Source organism: Rhinolophus sinicus, linkage group LG04, assembly GCF_036562045.2.
Source record: "Rhinolophus sinicus isolate RSC01 linkage group LG04, ASM3656204v1, whole genome shotgun sequence".
NCBI classification, from domain to species: Eukaryota; Metazoa; Chordata; class Mammalia; order Chiroptera; family Rhinolophidae; genus Rhinolophus; species Rhinolophus sinicus.
The window spans coordinates 59,335,914-59,356,587 of NC_133754.1; the positions used below are offsets into that span (position 1 = coordinate 59,335,914).

A 20,674-nucleotide genomic window follows, 5' to 3' on the forward strand; every position below is an offset into this window, starting at 1 on the left:
CCGTCCCTTCTCACCTGATCTAGCCCCCAATGACTGTTTTCTTTACCCAAAGATAAAGGAAATATTGAAAGGAAGACATTTTGATGACATTCAAGACACTAAGGGTAATATGACGACAGTTCTGGTGGCCATTCCAGAAAAAGGGTTCCAAAATTCCTTTGTAGGGTGGACTAGGCACTGGCATCGGTGCATAGCTTCCCAAGGGGAGTACTTCAAAGGTGAGTGTAGTGATATTCAGCAATGAGGTATGCAGCACTTTTTCTAGGATGAGTTTGCGAACTTAATTGGCAGACTTATATGGCGGTGAAAATAATATTTTATAGAGATGCTCTGTATTTCCAATGGAAGGAATAAGAAGTAATAGAAATTAGAAATGACAAGACAGGAAGTGATAGAGTTGTCGAATACTGAAAGAGTTGGGCATTTTTTTAAATTTAGTTTCTTTTTATAAATACATCTTTACAAACACCACAGCCTTCATGGTTACCACTGCAAAGGGATAGTGTGGCAAGTAGATTCAAAATAGGTAAAAGCAGATGATATTGCCAATACAATGAGCCAAAAAGAAGGATGTAAAATTAAGAATTAAGTATTGGGGCCGGCCTGGTGGCTCAGGCGGTTGGAGTTCCATGCTCTTAACTCCGAAGGCTGCCGGTTTGATTCCCACATGGGCCAGTGGGCTCTCAACCACAAGTTTGCCAGTTCAATTCCTCGAATCCCGCAAGGGATGGGGGGGCAGCGCCCCCTGCAACTAAGATTGAACACGGCACCTTGGGCTGAGCTGCCGCTGAGCTCCCAGATGGCTCAGTTGGTTGGAGTGCGTCCTCTCAACCACAAGGTTGCCGGTTCGACTCCCGCAAGGGATGATGGGCTGCGCCCTCCCCCCCCCCCCCCCGCAACTAGCAACCGGCAACTGGACCTGGAGCTGAGCTGTGCCCTCCACAACTAAGACTGAAAGGACAACAACTTGACTTGGAAAAAAGTCCTGGAGGTTCACACTGTTCCTCAATAAAGTCCTGTTCCCCTTCCCCAATAAAATCTTTTAAAAAAAAAAGAATTAAGTATTAAGGGTGCCAAAGAGTTGCAGAGAGAAATGATAATACTATATTGACTTTGAGCAAAGATTATTTGGATAAAAACATTAATCAGAGGTAATTGAAAGCACTTTGGGATGATATTAGAAGACTCTCAGACACTTCAGAAAAGCCAGCCAAGGAATATTTTCCTAACTGGAAAAGCCAAACATCTAGGAGCTGCGCTAAATAGAATATTAACTTATGTGATTCGGCATCATAACAGTGCAAGTGCCAAAGCAAGCCTGACTTTGCAAACCATGGTAGAAGTATTTTCCACACAATTTTCTGAAAAACAACTGTGGTATCAACACCAAAGTCCTGAATCATCTGGTGCATCCACACAACCTGGTTCTAGGAAATTAGCCAAATGTGATAGAAACTGTTAAACTCAGGAAGCGTCTAAAATCCAAATGTTTTCAACCCAGTTCCCTTTCAAATAACCATGAATATAAAAGTCAAAGAAGAGAAGCAGGAAGAAAACTCCTTTGTTTTATGCAATCTGGCTTCAGGGATTGTAGGATGCCCTGACGAAAGCAAATGGACACACCGTGAGGAGGAGAAAACGTCCGCCCTAAATGAGAGAACAACTTCAGAAGCACTGGGTTGTGCTTGAAATAGAAATTGAGTTGTGGAATTCTAAACGGGGGTGGAGAGGGGGTGGGAAGGGCACCCAAGGTTAGCCAAAACTGGTGGAGGAGAGATATTAGCTTTGCATGAGTAGAGAGTGAAATGCTCAGAATAGACAAACATCCCAGACTTTTCAAGGAAGCTTATTTTAAAACACAATTTGCACAAACATTCTAATCCATTTTGCTACCAAAAGGAGTGATACCAGAGCCACCAGCTTTCCTATCCTAACATTATGCAGAGGGATTCAATTTTATACCAAAGGAATACCAGTGAGTCATTTTCTGAGTTAATATGATGTCATTTATTACAGTTTAATACCGGATTGTAAATGACTCATTCACACGTATTTACTGAGGAACTACAATGCACAAACCCAGGTGAGAACCAGAGTTAAATATGCATGTTTGAGAATGGACCGTTGCAATTTTATCACACTCATGGGCACATTAGTGTTTATTCAGAAGAAGAAAAATGAGAAAGTGAAAGTTGTAAAGGACTTTAGTTCTCAACCTCCTGCCGCCTCACCAAAACAAACACAAACTTTTTCTTAAGAGTGTTCTATATTCACTGACTTCATTACCTCATTTCCAACTTGTTCTGTTAAAAAATGTACTTTGTATCTAATTTAAAAAATTCAAATATTTAGGAAATGCTAAATATATAGAAAAATAAACAGACATATACATATCCACCAATCAGATTTAACAAATATCATTTTTCCATAGCTGTCATAGATTATTGTTTAAAAAAACAAAATATCACAGAAACGCTTAAAATCTCCCTCCTCTATCTCATCCTTTCTCCTTCCGTCTAATATATAATCATTATTTTGAGGTTGTTAAATGACATCCCATGCTTACGGTTATAAATTTAGTAAATATGTGTGTAGAGTTTTTTTTTAACCTAGTATCATATGTCCTAAAATCATTTCTTGGAGTTTTAAGGTTTGTTTTTGTTTTTTAAGTTTAGGACCTTGACAGATGGTGAATTTCACATTCCTCCCAATGCAGTAAGGTGTGGTATTAAGAGCTGGGGCTGCAGAGCCTGACTCCCAGTGCACAAAGCACAGTTCTGCTCCTGCCACCTACATTGCTGCTGTGAGCACGTTCTGTCTCTCAGACTCAAATTATTCATCTATAAAATATCTCACTGCGTGCAGAAAAGATTAAATGAGTTAACTACGTATAGGATCAGTGCCTGACATGTACTGAGAACTCAACAGGTTAATTTTTATTGTGATTGTTGCTGCTGCTGTTATTAACCCATGAAGTAGAAATTTACCTTAATTTATTAGGAATGGATAATTATTCCAATACTACTTATCATGTAGTCATTTTTTCCCCACTGATTTCTAAAGCCCTCTCATATAATAACCTTCTACATATGTGTGTGTCTGTTCTGGTCTCTGCTATTCACTTGTTCTGATCACATACCCGTGTCTCTACGACACCGTCCTAATTATAGTCACGTTACAGTAAATTGTCTGTCTGAGATAGCTTGTCCATCTTCTTCTACTCATTTTGTATAGTTTTGGCTATTCTTGGCCCTTCACTGGAATTTTAATTTTAGTATCCATTAGTTAAATTCTTTTAAAAACAACAGACAAACAAAAGATCCACTGTGGGGGATGTGGTTAGAATTGCAGATATTTAGTGTTCCCATTCATGAACATGAATTGTACTACCAGTTATTTTGATCTGGTATCACCTTCAATAGCATGACCTTCAATAAAGTTTTATAAATTTCCCACAAAGTGTATTCCCTACTTTTCTAAAATATATTCCCATGTACTCTTGCTACTATCATGGATAAGATTTCTAAATTTTAATTGTCAGCATAAAACATTACTGTTATATCCAGTAACTTTGATGTACTTTTATTAATTCTAATAGTTTGAGAATTTTCTTTCTCTTCTGTGTAGTTAACCGTCACCTTTGAATAATGTTCATTTTGTTTCTCCCAAATTGCACAATTTTACATTTTCCTGTCAAATTGGTCTAGCTGAGACTGAGGGTATAATTCTGAAGAAAATTGCTGATCGCAGGGGTCCTTAGCTTTTTCTTTACTTAAGGGGAATGCTTTAATGTTTTAGCATTAAATACAGTATTCAATTTCTGATGGTGATTGACAACCTTTATAAAGTTAATGCCATTTTTTATGCCTAGTTTGTTAAGAGATTTTTAAAAACCATGAACATTGAATTTTAACAAATCTTTTGCATTTATTAAGATAATCACCTAGTGATTATCTCCTTTAATCATTAATCTGTTAAAGTAGTGAATTACCGTTGTAGATTTTCTAATGTTAAACTATCAATGAATTATTGAGATGTACTCTACTTGTTCATTGAAAAAATGGCTGGATTCAATAAAGTTTACTAATATTTTATTTAGGATTATTACATCTGTGCTTCTATATAAGATTGCCCTGTAATTTTTCCTTTTGATACTTTCTTGGTCTACTTTTAGAACTGAGATTATCAGTGTGTTAGTTTTATAAAGTGATTTGGAGAGCTCCTTGTCTTTACCTGTTTACCTGGAATATATTGTATATTAAGATTGCTTTACTTTACCTTGCAGGTAGGGTTTTTTGGGGGAGAGGATGGGAAAAATAAGGGATCAGTAGATTTTTTGAGCATCAATTGAATAACTTTAATGACATAATTTCTGACCAGGTCTCTCTCTCTCTCTCTCTCTCTCTCTCTCTCTCTCTCTCTCGGATTTGCCTATGTTATTAATTTTTTCAAAGAGCTAATTTTCATTTTTTAAAATTCTCTTTGTTTTCCTTGCTTTTGTCTTTCTCCTCATTAGTATTTATCTCCCTTTTCTTTATGTTCACGCTTCTCATGCTCTATAAATTGAACACATAGATTACTAAAGGTTTTACTCTGTGTTCATTCTTAATTTGTCCGTTTAAAGCTCTAATCTTCTTTATTAATTCAGTTGTATCTCATGAGTTTTGAAATATGGTTTTTCAGTTCTCTAGATATCCTAAAATCCATTCTGAATTCCTCTTTGACTTATGAAATACTTAAATATTCTAATTTTAAATTTTGAAACAAGTGTTTTGGGTACTTGTAGGGATATTTTTGATAGTTTGCTTTTAATGTTTGTCAAATTCCATGTCAAATTTGAACCATGTCAAATTCTGGCACATCTTTAGATATGGTCAATTTTTAGCAACACTGTTGACATGGATTATCTTAATTGTTGGATACAGGGTTTTATATAACAATTTAAGCAAATTTATTAATTATGCTCTTTGATGTTTTTTATTTTTTTTGTTTTTCCTAATTGTCCTGTTTCTGGCATGACAAGTAAAATCTTTTCTGGCATCTAGGAATTTCACCTGGTTCTTTTTAGGTCAAATATACATTGAAATAGTTTTGTTTACATATTACCAAACACTTCTACGTATTTGTAGAAAAAAGGTAGGCACTCACCTTAGTATGCCACATTGTAAAAACCAAAAGTCCAATTTACACTTTGTGTGTGTGTGTGTGTGTGTGTGTGTGTGTGTGTGTGTGTAAAGTAAACTCCTACTGGTCAAGAAACAGGACTTTATCATCAACACCTGACGTTCACCTGTACCTCTCCCCATGATAACACTCTTCTTCCTCCTTCATAATACTTAATCTGACTTTTGTGATAGGCATTTTTTGGATTTTTGCTATAGTTTTGCTACTATATTAATTATGAAACAAAAGAGTTTACTTTCCTTTGATTTTGAGCTTTATATGACTGGAATAATTCTCTATTCATTCTTAGGTCTTACTTCTTTTGATCAAGATTATACGTTAACATACATCTATGTCAGCGGTTGGAAAACCTTTTCTGTAATGGGCCAAATAGTAAATATTTTCGTTTTTTCAGGCTGCATACATTCTCTGACCCATTTTGTTGTTGTTGTTCATTTGTTTGTCTTTTTGTTTTACAAGACATAGAAATGTACAAACATTCTTAGCTTGTGGACCATGCAAAAATAGGTCACAGTGGATTTGTTTGGCCCATGGGCAGTAGTTTGCTGACGTTTGATCGATGTTATTGCAGGCCACTACAGTTATTTATTTATATTACTAGACAGCAGGCTACACTTATTCATTCTAATGCTGATGTGCATTGGAGTTTGTTTTTCAAGTTCTGCTATTATTATTCTAAGAACATACTGGTACACATTTTCCGGTGTATATATCCATGAGTATTGGCAAGGGTGGAATTGCTTGGTATGCATATGTTTGACTTTTGAAAATATTATCAAAAATTTATATTTCAATTATATATACCAATTTATATTTGGGCCAAATAGTTCAACATTTCCTATTGCTTAATATTATTGCCAATATCAGTAGTAATGAAATGTTAGGTTTTATCTAATCTCTATGCATAATAGTATCTCCTTGTTGTACTAATGTTTTCATTTTTCAAAGATTTTTTTTTTAAATATAGCTAACATACAATATTATATTAGTTTCAGGGATACACCACAGTTATTCAACATTTATATACCTAGTGATCATTATGGTAAATCCAGTACCATCTGACACAGTACTATACTGTACTATATTATTGCTCTTTTCCCTATGCTGTATATTACATCTCCATGACTTATTTGTTTTATACCTAGAAATATGGACCTTTTATTTCCCTTCAACTTTTCCACCCCTTTTAAAATTTTCAATTACAGTTGACATTCAATATTAGTTTATATTAATTTCAGGTGTACAATGTAGTGGTTACACATTTATATAATTTAAGAAGTGATTCCCCTGAATAATCTAGTACCCACCTGGCACTATACATAACTATTAACATATTATTGACTATATTCCCTATGCTTTACTTTACATCCCCATGACTATTTTGTAACTACCAATTTGTATTTCTTAATCCATTCACCTTTTTCACACTGTCCCCAAACCCCCTCCCATCTATCACCCCAACAAATCTAGTACCCATTTGACACTCTACATAGCTATTACAATATTATTGACTATATTCTGTATCCTATACCCTACATCCCCATAATTACTTTGTAACAATCGATTTGTACTTCTTAATCTCTTCCCCTTTTTTACCCACACCTCCAACACCCCTCCCATCTGGCAACCATCAAAATGTTTTCTGTAACTATGAGTTTGTTTCTCTTTGGTTTGTTAATTTTGTTCTTTAGATTCCACATATAAGTGAAATCCCATTGCATCTGTCTTTCTCTGTCTGACACTCCTCTCAGCACAATACCCTCCAGTTCCACCCATGCCGCCGCAGATTGCAAGAACCCATTCCCTTCCCTGGCTGAGCAGTATTGCATTGTACATATGTAGCTCCTCCCCTTTATGTATTCTTCCATCGATAGACACCCAGGCTGCCTCCACATCTTGGCCATTGTAAACATGTTGCAATGAACATACGGATGCACATGTCCCCTCAAAGTAGTGTTTTGGGTTTCTTCGGATAAATACCCTGAAGTGAGATTACTGAATCCTTCATTGTCTCTTCTTACAGCCTTTGTTTTAAAATCTATTTTGTCAGGTGTGTGTATTGCTACCCCAGCTTTTTTTGGTCTCCATTTTTGTGAAATATCTTTTCCCTGTCCCTTTACTTTCTGTTGGTCTTTCTATCTAAAGTGAGTTTCTTGTAGGCAGCATAGTAAGGGTTTTGTTTTCTTATCCAGTCAGCCTACCTATGTCTTTTGATTGGAGCATTTACTCCATGTATGTTGAAAGTAATTGTTGATAGATATGTAGTTATTGTCATTTTATTATACGTAATTTAGATTTTTTTTCTTTTCTGTGTTAAAGAAGTCCCTCTAACATTACTTATAATACTGGTTTGGTGGTGATGAACTCCTCTAGCTTTTCTTATTTGGGAAGCTCTTTATCTGTCCTCTGATTTTAAATGATAGCCTTGCTGGGTAAATTAGTCTTAGTTGTAGGTCCTTGTTTTTCATCACGTTGAATATTTTGTGTAAATCCCTTCTGGCCTGCAAAGTTTCTGCTGAGAAACTTCTAGTTTCTGCTGGGAGCTTCTGCTGGGAGCATTCTAGTAACTTTTATGTTGCTAGTTGCCTTTCTCTCGCTGCTTTTAGGATTCTCTCTTTGTCTTTAACCTTTGCCATTTTAATTATGATGTGTCTTTGTGTGGGCTTGTTTAGGTTCATCCCATTTGGGACTCTCTGCACTTCCTGAGCTTGTATGTCTATTTCCTTTGCCAGGTTAGGAAGGTTTGCAGTCATTATTTCTTCAAATAGGTTCTCAATCCTTTGCTTTCTGTCTTCTCCTTCTGGTACCCCTATGATGCAAATATTGTTACATTTGATGCTATCTCAGAGGTCTCTTAAACTCTCCTCATTTTTTTGGATTCTTTTTTCTTTCTGCTGTTTCAATTGGGTGTTTTCTGCTACCTTGTCTTCCAAATCACTGATTCGATCCTCTGCTTCATCTAGTCTGCTGGTGATTTCTCCCAGTGCATTCTTCATTTTAGTTACTGTATTCTTCACTTCTGACTGGTTCACTTTTATGGTTTCTATGTCTTTTTTTATGCTTGCTATCTCTTTTTTGAAGTTCTCACTATGCTCCTTGAGCATCCTTATAACCATTGCTTTGAACTCTGTCTTTGGTAGGTTGCTTGCCTCCATTTCATTTAGTTCTTTTATTGGAGGTTTCTCCTGTTCTTTCATTTGGAGTGTATTTCTTTGTTTTCTCATCTAGGCTGCCTCTTTATGTCTGTTTCTATGTATTAGGTGCATCTACTATGTCTCACAGTCTTAGCCAAGTAGCCTTATCTATTAGGTGCCCTGTGGGGCCCTGGCACAGTCTCCCTGGTTACCTGCTCTGGGTGTTCCAAGAGTATGTCTTGTATGGGTTGTGTGTGCCCTTCTGTTATAGCTGAGCCTTGATTGATATTGGCACATCAGTGGGTGAGATTGGTCCTCAGGCTGATTGGCTGTAAGGTTTGGCCATGTCCACAGCTTATGGGCTGCTGTGAGAGGGGCTCACCTGACTGAGTAGGATTTGCCCCAGCTGGCTCTGGTGCCTGTTGAGACTGGCATTTGTGTGTGGCACTTGTGGGCTAATTGGGTGGTGCTCTGCTGTGGTCTGAAGCCGACCTCCAAGTATGTTGGTTGTGGGGTCTTTGGGGATGGGCTATGGTCACCCACTGTCTATGACTGGCTGGGGGCTACCTGGTAGGAGCTACACAGCAATCCGCAGTTGTTCACTACCTGTGCTAAACCTAGAGGCATGTGGCAGAGGGTCACACTGCAAACCGAGGATGTCTGCCACCAGTACCAGCCTATAACTAATGTCCTGTGTTCTGTTCCATTGCATTACCCTAGTGCAAATGCAAAGCAATTTTAAGTATTATAGTTTTATAAGACTTGAAATTGATAAATTCTTCTGAATAGGTTCTTTTTCCTTAAGTGCATCTTTGCCTTGCTTGACAATAGCATTTCCATGTTATTTTTACAGTAAGCCCTCATATTCTAAAATACAACACCAACAACAATTGCTGGGTTGTTGATTGTGATTGCATTGTATCCTTTACTATTGGTCCTTCTGAGCCATCAATAGGATCTATTTCTTCTTCTATTTATACTTTCATCTTTAATGTCTCTCATAAACATTTAATGCTTTATAATCTCTCCATGGAAGTCTTTAATCATTTTGTTATATTTTTCTTAAGTGCTTCAAATTAATTGATATTGTATAAGCAGTAAATTTTTTCCTAAATTTTATAAGTTTTAGTTTCTAAATGTTCTTTTTTTGCTATAATATAGAAGTAAAATCAGTTGCTCTATATTGCTTCAATATCCAGCTACCATTTAAAAACCACATTAATTCCAGTAATTTATCTATAGTATTTTATATATATATAAATATATGAAGTATTTTATATATATAAATATATAGTATTATATATATATATATATATATATATATATATATATATATATATATATATATGAAGTCATATTATCTCGGTATAACTGGTCTTTACTTTCTTTCATTGCAATCCTTAAAATGTTTAATTTTTTATCCTGCCTTAGTCTTTCAATAATATTTACCCTTACTTATCTTGTTCCAGCTTTCAGAGGAAAAGCTCTACTGTTTCACGAACTATAATGTTGCCAGAAGTTTTATGTAGATTTCTCTGGTATCAAGGAGTTCTTCTTTTCCTAGTTTGAGAGTTATATCATGAATGAATGTTGTATTTAATCAAATTGTTTTTCTAAGTGTCTTGAGAAAATTTGAGAAAATTTTACAAATTTTCTCTTTCAACCTGTTAGTATTGTGAATTGGGTCAAAATTTGAAGACAAATGCTCAGTAATCATTGGTATATGAATTAGTCTTAAAGCTAAGGTAATTCATCAGCTCATATATGAAAAAGTATAGAGACAGAGGAGAAAAAGTCAAGGACTGACCCTTAAGTCAATTCAGGTTTGTAATCCAGAGGAAGCTGGAAAATAATACCAAGGAGAAAAATATATGGTGAAGTAGAAGAAATACCAGAGAGTTGAACAGTCTGATAAAATATGTATTGGTTGGCAACATGGAGGTCTTTAAGTACCTTTTGCAGTAAACATCTTAAAAGAGTGGTGAGGTGTCAGAGGGTAGGAATAGAGAAACCAAATTAGAAAGAATCCAAATTGTATTCTGAAAAAATGTTTTTTGAGGCCAGTGGTCCCGATACAAGCAGCTTGAAATCTAGACTCAAATATTTTTTTAAAATCTCTTTAAAAGCATTTAAAGAGTTTACCAGTGTAAATTTTCTGGAAAAGTTCTGAAGGAAAGCTGCAATCCAGAGTTTTAAGCAGACTATAAGGATAGCCAAGCAAATTTTCTCTGAGAGCATTTTGAGTATAGAAATCAAGGGCAAAAACATGCCATCTGAGAAGTATCCATTGTTCCATTACTGTCCTGAGACCCTGGCAACAAAGATTCCCACCCTGAACACATGCTTTAGATTTACTCTTATGCCATAAATCTAACAACAGCAGTGTTGCAATGATTAATCCTCCCTAGACAACTCTGTTATTTGGGATCCCACACCCCATGTTAGCACAGCACTACTTGTAACTGCCAACATTTGTTCTTTGACTAATACCACTCCAGGAAACATTTCCATGTCTCTTGCTTTATATACTTGAAAGAAAAGAGAATTTTTTTTTTCAAATTCTGCAGTGATTTGAAAGTTATGTTGCTGCTGACATCAGAGAAGGACACGGTTTTGAATTGTCCAGTGGATTTGAGAGGTAGAAGTGTCTAGATGTATTATTTAACCTGTTAAGCCCTATCTCTGAGATAGTATGAATGCAATAGATTTTTATATTTCCCAGAAGTGTCCATTTTTGGTTTCTCTTCTGTTCCAGTTTGGTTCTGGAGATATTTACAAACAAACATGGAACATGTTACTAGTACTAGCACAAACTGCATACAGTGTCTGAGGAATATTTTGCCATATTAAACAATTCAGGTTGTTCTTAAATTTGTGTATACTTTAGACTAGACGTAAACTGCATAAAGAGTGATACTCGTTATTGATCCTTTCAATGAAATAGATATTAAATTTCAAAGTTCAAATAGTTTTACTTTTGCAAAATTATTTAATAAGGCTTATTAAATAATAGATTTATATTGGACAAATATAAGACTTATAGTTGAAGGAAAACAGATTAAATATTTACCTGTAAGTAATTCTTATTTATATGCTTTAATATTTACACATATGGTATGCAGGAATTTTTAATACTGTTGGCCTAGGCCTCACAAAAGCTAGAGAAAGGATACTGCATGCACTAGATCGATAGGGCCTTGTAGGTCATAGTAAGGCAGACTGGGTTTTATTCTTTATGTAATAGAAAACCATGAAAGCATTTTAAAGCAGAAGAATAATGTTAGCTGACTTTGAATTTAAAGGAATGATTCTCACATTATGTGGAAAATTTACTGTATGGGGACAAGAGTAAAAGCAAGAAACTAAATTAGGAGATTTTTATGATAATCTGAGTGATGGTTAAGACCATAGTCTCTGGAGACAGGCTTCTCAAATTCGAAACCCCTTCTTGGGCACAAGCTATCTCAATGACATTGTGAAAATGACAACCTCTGTCTTTTAGCTTCTGTATTAGTAAAATGGAGGTAAAATAACCTAGTTTATTATTTTTTTGTAAAGATTATATGTTATGCAAAGCAATTGCAATTGTCCCTAGCACTCAGTAAGTACTATATGAGTATTAACCATTGTTACTGAATGTTGAATGAGAAAGAGTGAAATTGAGGGCTATTTAAATGTTTTTAGTTTAAGCAATGAAATAAATGGTGGCAGTATTTCCTGAGGTACGAAACCCCGGGAGATAAGCAGGTTTTGGGAAAGAGGATGGAATCAAGTATTCAGCTTTGGACTTACTGAATTTGCAACTTCCAGTAGAAATTTAATTTGATATTGGATGTTGAATAGGCAGTTAGATAAATGTGTCTTTGAGAGGAACAGTTAATTTATATAAACTTAGGAACCAACAGTTTAGTGTACTGGTTGAAATTCCCTAGGGAGTAAATATATATTTAAAAGAAAAGAGGTTTCAGGAAAGAGCTTTGGGATACTACAACATTTAATGCTAGTTGGGAAGAAGAGAGCATCCTGCAAAAGAGAATAAGAAATAGCAGTCAGTGTGATAGGAGAACCAGAACTGTATGGTGATATGGACGTCATGTTTTAAAAAAGGATTTTAAGAATGAGTGAGTGGTCATTTGTGTAATAAGCTCCTGAGAGGGCAGAAGAGATGATTGAGAATTGACCAATTGATTTGACATTGTGGAAGTCATGTTGACCTTAATGACAACGGTTTCAGAGGAGCAATGAAGAGTTAAATGTGTCCAGTAGATTCAAGACAGAAAGGAAAGAGGGAAAGTCAAGACTAAATATAAACAAACCTTTGAGGTGGTGTTTTCCAGGATTTTCCATTGTAAACTTATTATTTTCCTGTTTGAAGCAAATAAGTAAGCTGTGGGTAGTTACTTTGATAATATGTAAATATTCCATTTCAAATAAAATATTCAATGTATTCATTTATTTATTCACATCAGAATAAGATTCATGCTTTCCTATGATATTCAGTGGGTTATAATCTGTTAATAATTATTACAATGCCCCAATTTTTCCTTGTTTGGCCAGTGGGAGCCCGTTGAAGTTGGGTTCTATGTCCTTTTGATATGCACGCCCTCTTTATCCTGTTTGTTTTTGACATCTCATGCCATGCTGCCCTCTTATACGGATGCCTCTAGCCTTCGTGGGACATTACAGTCTTTGTTTTTCCACCCCCAATGCCTTTGCCATAGATCTCTCCTTACCCTGCCCAAGCTCCGACACACTGCTGTGAGTCACCATGGGTCTTACCACCGGGCTCAGACACCTACCTTGCTTGATTGCACTTAATAACTTGTGAACTGAATTGTTCCAGAGAGAAGCAAGCAGAAGGGAAGTAAACACACAAAAAAGAAAGGGATATAAAAGGAAAGAAACTAAAAGGAAAGGCATAGAATAGGAAAGGGAGAGAAGAGGAGAGGAGAGGAGAGGAGAGGAGAGGAGAGGAGAGGAGAGGAGAGGAGAGGAGAGGAGAGGAGAGAAACAGAAAAGAAAGGCACAAGATGAGATGAAAAGGATTTAAGAAGAGCTAAAATAACCTTTTAGTTGTTTTTTGCCATTTTCTCTCATGTTCCTTCCCCATCCATTATCCACAGAGCAGCTGAGTGGTAGTTGCAAAATCTACATCAAATTGTGTCAGTGTTTTATTTATTCAACGTCTGTAAAATGACCTGAAAAGTCCTGAATTTGTTGTCTTCTACTGACTTCTCCATCGTCATCTCTTCTACTCATCCCATAATTGATTGTGATGTTACTATGCTCAAGTCACTCTGACCTTTAAGGTTCTTACACTGTTAAGCTTTTTCCTTCCTCAAGGTCCTCAGCATGTGGCGTCCTGTGTCTGGAATGCTTCTCTGTCTTTGCTTTGCCTGGCTAACTCCCACGTAGCCCTCTGATCTCCACTTACTAGACCTTCCCCAGCGATGCCATCTCCCACCTGCTCACCTACAAAGCATCGCCCCCGTTGTTTTCTCTCACAGGACCCTGTATCCCCATCATTGCACTTACACAATGATAATTAATTGTGTGTATGTTTTATTTTAAAAATATTGGTCTCATTCATTAGGAATAAGGTCTACTTTATTCATCATTATCTATATGCAGTGTCTAACATATATATTATGTAGTTAAATACTGTGGCCAGATGAACATCAAAATAAATTAATAAATAAAGATAGCTGAATTCAAAGCCAGGATGAACTATTAAACTACTGATCGCCTACTGCTTCTTTCCTAGGAATCATGCTTTCTCTTACCATGTTGCTTTTGAACCTGCCACCTTGACCTTTAATGATGGTTTGGGATATACACACCAGAAATAATTCTTATTCTTGTGTTATCCTGCTATAGTTTATCCTAGATACAGCCCACAGAGTGGCCTGTTGGATGATTTTCTGATTCTGCGAGTCTACTGCTGACAAGGGTTGAACCACATAACAAAACTGAAAAGATCTCTTTAGGGCAATGTTGCAATGAGCTATATTTTAGATCAACCAGTCTAAGTAGGCTTTCTACCACCTACTGCTACTACTGCTACCACTACTACTACTGCTAATGAAGTTTTCATGTGTTGAGCATTTCGTATATATCAGTCATTTCACATATAATTTTAGTCATTCATTTATTTCAGCTAACTATGAGGTAAAGACTAGGATGGATGTTATTGTTTTCAATGTCAGTATCTAAAAAAAAAAAAAAAAGGATAAAATAATACCATAGTGTCTATCTCCAGAGGAGTAAACGGAGCTTCCCAGCAATAGATTCCACTGTAAAATTCAAACTGAATGATTTGACTAAAAAGTCATAATGCTTGACATTAGGGTACTGTTTAGTATTCTGTTTCCAGGTCCTGTCTCTGCTGCCCACATGTTCACACAATGTGTACACACAAGAAGTATCTTAAAAAGGCTAAAGCAGAGGAGAAATAATCAATCCTCTTTTATGTGATTTGCCACATTTGTTGCTAAAAGAAGCCCCTTCCAGAATTATGGGGATGGGAAGGGTCATTTCTAAATCTGAACACCCTTTATTCTTCTCCACCTTTCTCAGAGTCTGCAACTGTATTACATTATTGCAACTACACCTCTGGAAGCAGCATGTTACCATTCTGTGCTCACAAAAGGGGATCTTGACGGAATGGGCACCACCTATTTGAGACTAGTGGGGAAGTTATCTGATGTCTTTTCTCCCTTTCTGAGTGCCTTGACTTACGTCTTGGAATAAAAAGTGCAAGGCTTCTCCTAATGAACTAATGTCACAACGTCAGCCCTTCCTGAAGTAAAAGGCACTCACTCCTTTTATGAGGTCGAGTGATCAGGTCGAGTCACCTGCTCATTAGCACTTTCTAAGAGGAAGTGCCTGTAGACAAGTGCTTTTCTGTGGAGAACCCGCTACTGTTTGTTTTGGTGAGTGTGTGCTCCAGAAACTGAAGAAAATAGACCTGGGACTAAACACTATATAATGACCTGTTACAGTTTCTGGTAGGCTGACTTTTGGACTTGGGGGCTGTGGTTTTAATTTCTTTTTTATGTTGCAATCTGAGTGACAAAGTGGCCAAATGTTTCTGTCTTGTGATGTTATTTCTCATGGGTGGTACAGTGCCCCTTGCAACTTGCTACTTACCTCAGAGACTGAGATGTGAAAACCTTACAAGAAATTTTATTCTTCACAAGTTTTATTGTATTACAGTGATTTTTGGTTGCACCGAATGTTGACGAAATTAGAATAATACTTTTGGGGACCTGAAAGAACTTTTTTTTAAACTATTATAGTATTGGCTATGTAGGATGTCTGTCTCCAATTAAAAATAATATATTTAATATTCTGACATCTAAGTACCAATATTAGTGTTTGTACTGTGCTTCATTCCACAAAGGACTTGAGTCAGATTGCAAAATTGCAAGGAACGTTTTGATTAGAATATAAGATTGAGTTTGCGGGGAGAGTCAGAAAATAATCTCATCGGTTGTGGGGGTGAGAAACATGTCTTGGTTGAAAACAGCCTGAGAAGAAACAAGGCAACATACCTGAGGAACACCCTTCCCCAGGCTCCGCTGGACTGTGTCAAGGCAATGGGAAGTCCCATTGTCCTGACTCTCTACTCCAGTTCTGTGTCCAGAGCTAATGAGTTGATTTGGATAGGCTGTGTGGAAAGCGACCTTGTGGGTCCTAAACCACCCAAACCTGGGGTGAGGCTGCAGTATAGTGGGGTGGGAGATCCCATCTCAACAGTGTTTGCTCTGCCTGAGGTCAAGGGGGCACAGGAGTCTGGATGCCCCCAATTGGTTCAGGCCTTACATTCCAGCAACTCCATTTCTTCCCTTGCTGATTCACACACTTATAAATTCAAAACAGCCAAGTAAGCACCTGCTTTTTTAAAGATCACTTTTATATGCTAAGTTCCTAAACTACTTTCATTATATAACATATTATATAATTACTGTTGTGTGTAATCATCTGTTAGATTCTCATTTTAGAAAAGAGTGAGCTCAGTCTTAGAGTGATTTGCTTAAGCTTACACAACTAATAATAGTAAGTTGGAAATGTTAGAATTGGAACCCAGGTTTAGTTTTAGAGTCTACACTCTCTATTATTCCTCATTGCCTGGTAGGAACACAGTAATGACAGGGAATTTGATAAATACCCCAAAAGGAAGAAAATTGTATCTACTGCAACGTTCTCCATATTCACTAACAAAGACGAAAATATGCGTATATGTGAAACTGGTCAAAAATGACATATGGGGATAAATAAAATGTTTCAAAATTGAAAGCAGAGACTTGAAGAGCTATCCATACATCCATGTTCATAGTGGCATTATACCCAGAAGCCAAAAGGCAAAGGCAACCCAAATGTCCATGAATAGATGAATAGCTTAACCCCTCCCCCCCAATACAGCTCCAAGGCCTTTTGTGATCTGAACCCTGGGGATCTCTAAGTCCCCACCCTTCTTGTCTTTTCCACTCCTCATTTCCTAATGTCCAGTCTTACTGAACTGCTTCAGATTCTTAGGTATACTGTATTTTTTTTTAGATCTCTGTGCCTTTACATACTTCAGATGCCCATTTTCCCCACTCCTCTTCATCTGCCCTTGTTGAAATTCTCCTCTTTCCATTCACTGGGCTAATGCTTTATCATCCTACGGGAGACAATGTTGACATCACACCCTTCAGGAAGCTTTTCTTGAGCCTTGCTCTCTACCATGCCCCCAAGGCTGAATAGTGTGTCCTATTTGCATTGCTGTAGTACCTTGTACTTCCTCCATCATAACACTTACCACACTTCACTACTTTTTAATTCTTCTTCTTTTTTTTTTTTTTTTGGTTTATATCCCCCAAAGACTATAAGTTCAGTGAGAACAAGACATTATTGGTCCTATCTACTACCTTATCATTAATGCTTAGCATATTGCCTAACATATAGTAGGAAGATTTTCAATAATATTGGTTGAATAAATAAATTCAGTGTAAACTGTTTAGTTTCATGCAAATATCTACACAAAGACTTTCTCATTTGAACCTCTTAAAAATTCTGCCAGCAAGATTGAATAGATCTTACAGCTTTCATTTCACAGATGTGGAAATCGGGGTCTAAAACAGATTAAGGCAGCAATCAGCAATGTAGGGCCATACAGATACAAAGTGGTGGAGTGACCGTTTATTAGAGCTTTTATTTGTATCACAATACCTCATGTCTTGGCTTCCCATTTCATATAAAGAAAACTTCTCTCGAGGTATCGCTTGATTTATTTCTCTCCAAATGCAAATTTTATGTGTGTCTGCTGACTGTAGCAGAGATTATTGATGCCCCACCCTATATCTCCATAGCCCACCTCTGAGTTCACCTGTGGCGAAGGTAGATAGGTTCCAGAATGTTGAGAACTCTCCACTTCAAGGACCTACATTTCTCTTCCCCTCTGCCTGAGGGTCTTCTTCAGTACCACTGAGCTTGTGGTCTGCTCACCAGTGCAACCCAGAAGTGTGTATAAGGGGTTAATGCCCTTGGGAGCAACCCTCAATGTGGAGGGGAGTTTCTGGGTAAATCATACAGCCTCCATACTCTGGTGGGACAATTCTGAAATGTGCTCCCTTCTCATGGTGTCTTACAGGATCTCTGTCGGGGTTGAGCCCCAGTTGCCTGTGTTGGGACGGTTTTTTCCTGCGAGCACAGCAGGAGCTTTCCCCGTCTCCCTCCCTCCTCCGATATCTTATCGGAGCAGTTTTCCTGCAAGCACAGCAGTTAGACGCTTTCCCATCAAAACAGTATTGAGCGATCACAGCTGTTAGGGACGGACCTCCCCGGCACCCCAGCCTGATTTAACCAATCCCTAGAGCTGCAATAGCAATGGTGCGAATCCCCCCCAAACCCGGAGGCCTAACCCTATAAAACAAAGCGCACGACCCCAGTAAGTGCTCAGTCTTTGGGAACAATCCCGCTGAGCCCACCGGCATAATAAAGCTGTGTTCTCCCTTATCTCTGCGTGCCGCCTGAGTCTCTCGGTCCTTGACGCTTTTTCTGCGACACCTACAGAGCTTAGCCCACACAATAGCATAAAGTTTAATGTATTTTCTGCCTCCATGAATCACTGTCATCACTCTCTCATGTGTCCTAGAGATTACTTCACAAAGAAATTACTGGAATCCAAGTCTTTGTCTCAGGAATTTTTTTTTTTTTTTTTTTTTTTGAGAAAACCAATCCAAGATATTGGTAAATCCACAGCAAGTAAGAAGGAGATGGGAAAGAACATGGCTTTTTCTCCACTGCTAAGGAAGTGTCCTTGGAAACTGTTTCCTGCCATGTTCCTCACCTGCCTCCTTACTAGATGATCTTTCAGGGCCCTTTTCTTTCTCTCTGTCTCTCTCTCTTTTTTTAACAGATCAGGTACTTAATTAGGTTCTCAACAATACATATAGAGCAACAGTTTATGAGGATAGACCCCAGTTGTGAGAACACAGATCGGAGGTAGCCCTGGAGCTGAGGAACAGCTTTGATTTTTAGCAGAATTTGCAAGTCCATGGCTTTCTGATCAACCTTACACTGCCCTGTAATCTCATATTTCTCTTTCTGTGTTGAAGAGCTCACCCTCCTGTTGTCTGGAATTGCACAGCTTCTTCTTGATGTAAGCAACAGTGAGATGTTTGGGGATTTTCACACCACTGATAGTAATTTTGGTAGATGTGGTGATGACAAATTTCTGGTATGTTCTATGCAGAGGCACTCGATTGAGGGATAGGGATCCAGTCACAAGTAGCAAGCCACTGCTCAGCTGTTTCCGGAAAAGCACCCTCTCGCCTTTATGGCACCTAGTGAGCATGATCAGAATGCTTCTGGGAATGATGCTGGCCCCAAGTTTTCTCACGTGCTGACTGAAGGGTTTCTTGTGGCTCAACAGCTTTCAAGGCAGATCTTCAGTAGGATAATATCTAGCTATGCATTTTGCTAAGTGTAACCACTTAGGTGTCACCATTCTTGTTGCCACCAACTTGTTCTGTGACAGTAGCAAGAAACTTCTTTTATTTCTTTTCAACCCTGGATTTAGCTGCTAAATATTTCCTCTTGTACATTGCCTTTTGGAAATAACTAGCCAATTGGGAATGTCTGCTGATTCCTCTGCCCAAGACAGGGTCTCAGCTGCAGTGGGGCTTCCTTTTCTTAGGCATTTTGGCCTTGAGATTGATTACTCTTCTTAGCCTTGCCACCAGCATCAGCCTTCTTTTTTAAAACTCTTATTTATTTTAAGTGTGTTTTTCCAGGACCCATCATCTCCAAGTCAAGTAATTGTTTCAATCTAGTTGTGGAGGGCGCAGCTCACAGTGGCCAGGTGGGGATTGAACCGGCAACCTTGTTGTTAAGAGCACTGCGCTCTAACCAACTGCACTAACTGGCCACCCCAGCATCAACCTTCTTAATTTCAGATTTCTTCTCTTTATCATCCGGCTTCTCAGCTTTTTCACCTGCCATCTTGCAAGACAGGAAAAAGTTTCAGGGCCCTTTTCATCTTTGAGAGGTCATGAATTCTACTCTACAGTACACTGTTCACCAAATGCCTAGCTCAGAGATAATTGTTCTTCCCAGTGTGTGCTCTTATAGCTGCACAGGCACCCTCAGGGCACTGACCTGTGGCAGGCTAGTAACTGGCACAGAGCAAGCAATTTCCAACCTCTCTGCCAGTTCTCTCTGTCCTTTGTTTATCAGAACTGGCTGGAATTACTGACTAGAATCCCTAAGGGGAGGACAGAAGTTGCAAACAACCATGGCTATCTACACTCTATTAGCTGAAGCAGACAGAGCCAGAAGCACAATAGAACATTAACTTCCAGACATACACATTTAGTTTTAGACAGTCCATGAAAAAGGATGGGGTGTGTACAGACTAAAACATACCCATGCAACAAAATGCAAACAAGGAGCACACCAAATGCCCTTGGTCAACTATTACACAACAGGTTTCTGAAACCAGTTTTCCCAGAGTTGCTGAAATGTTTGTTTGTTCAAGGAACATTTCTTTAAATTCTAAAGGTCAATTTAGTTGATTCATGTCATGCCACCTCCACCACAAAATGTGCACTTCTGACTTGCCTCCTCCTTTCACCTCTCTGGGGATAACAGTGGCTACCTGCTTATCACAACCTGGGCACCAATTTACTGTTTTCTTCACCCCCAACTACTTAACCTGATGGCTGCTTCACCACACATTCTACCGTAGCAGAAAGAAATCACAGGTGCAAGGAGACCAATGTGTTTCATAGGCAGTGGATTATACTCGATCAAGCATTGGACACCTCAGGAAATTTTGTCTTATTTATCTTCATATCCTATTCCTAAGTAGA

The 20,674-nt window shown here is 37.8% G+C and overlaps 1 pseudogene; it reads right to left on the reverse strand.

Annotated features, from left to right (window-relative positions):
* Nucleotides 1–18,664: 18,664 nt before the first annotated feature.
* On the reverse strand, nucleotides 18,665–19,805 carry LOC109452824 (large ribosomal subunit protein eL6; annotated as a pseudogene).
* Nucleotides 19,806–20,674: the final 869 nt, after the last annotated feature.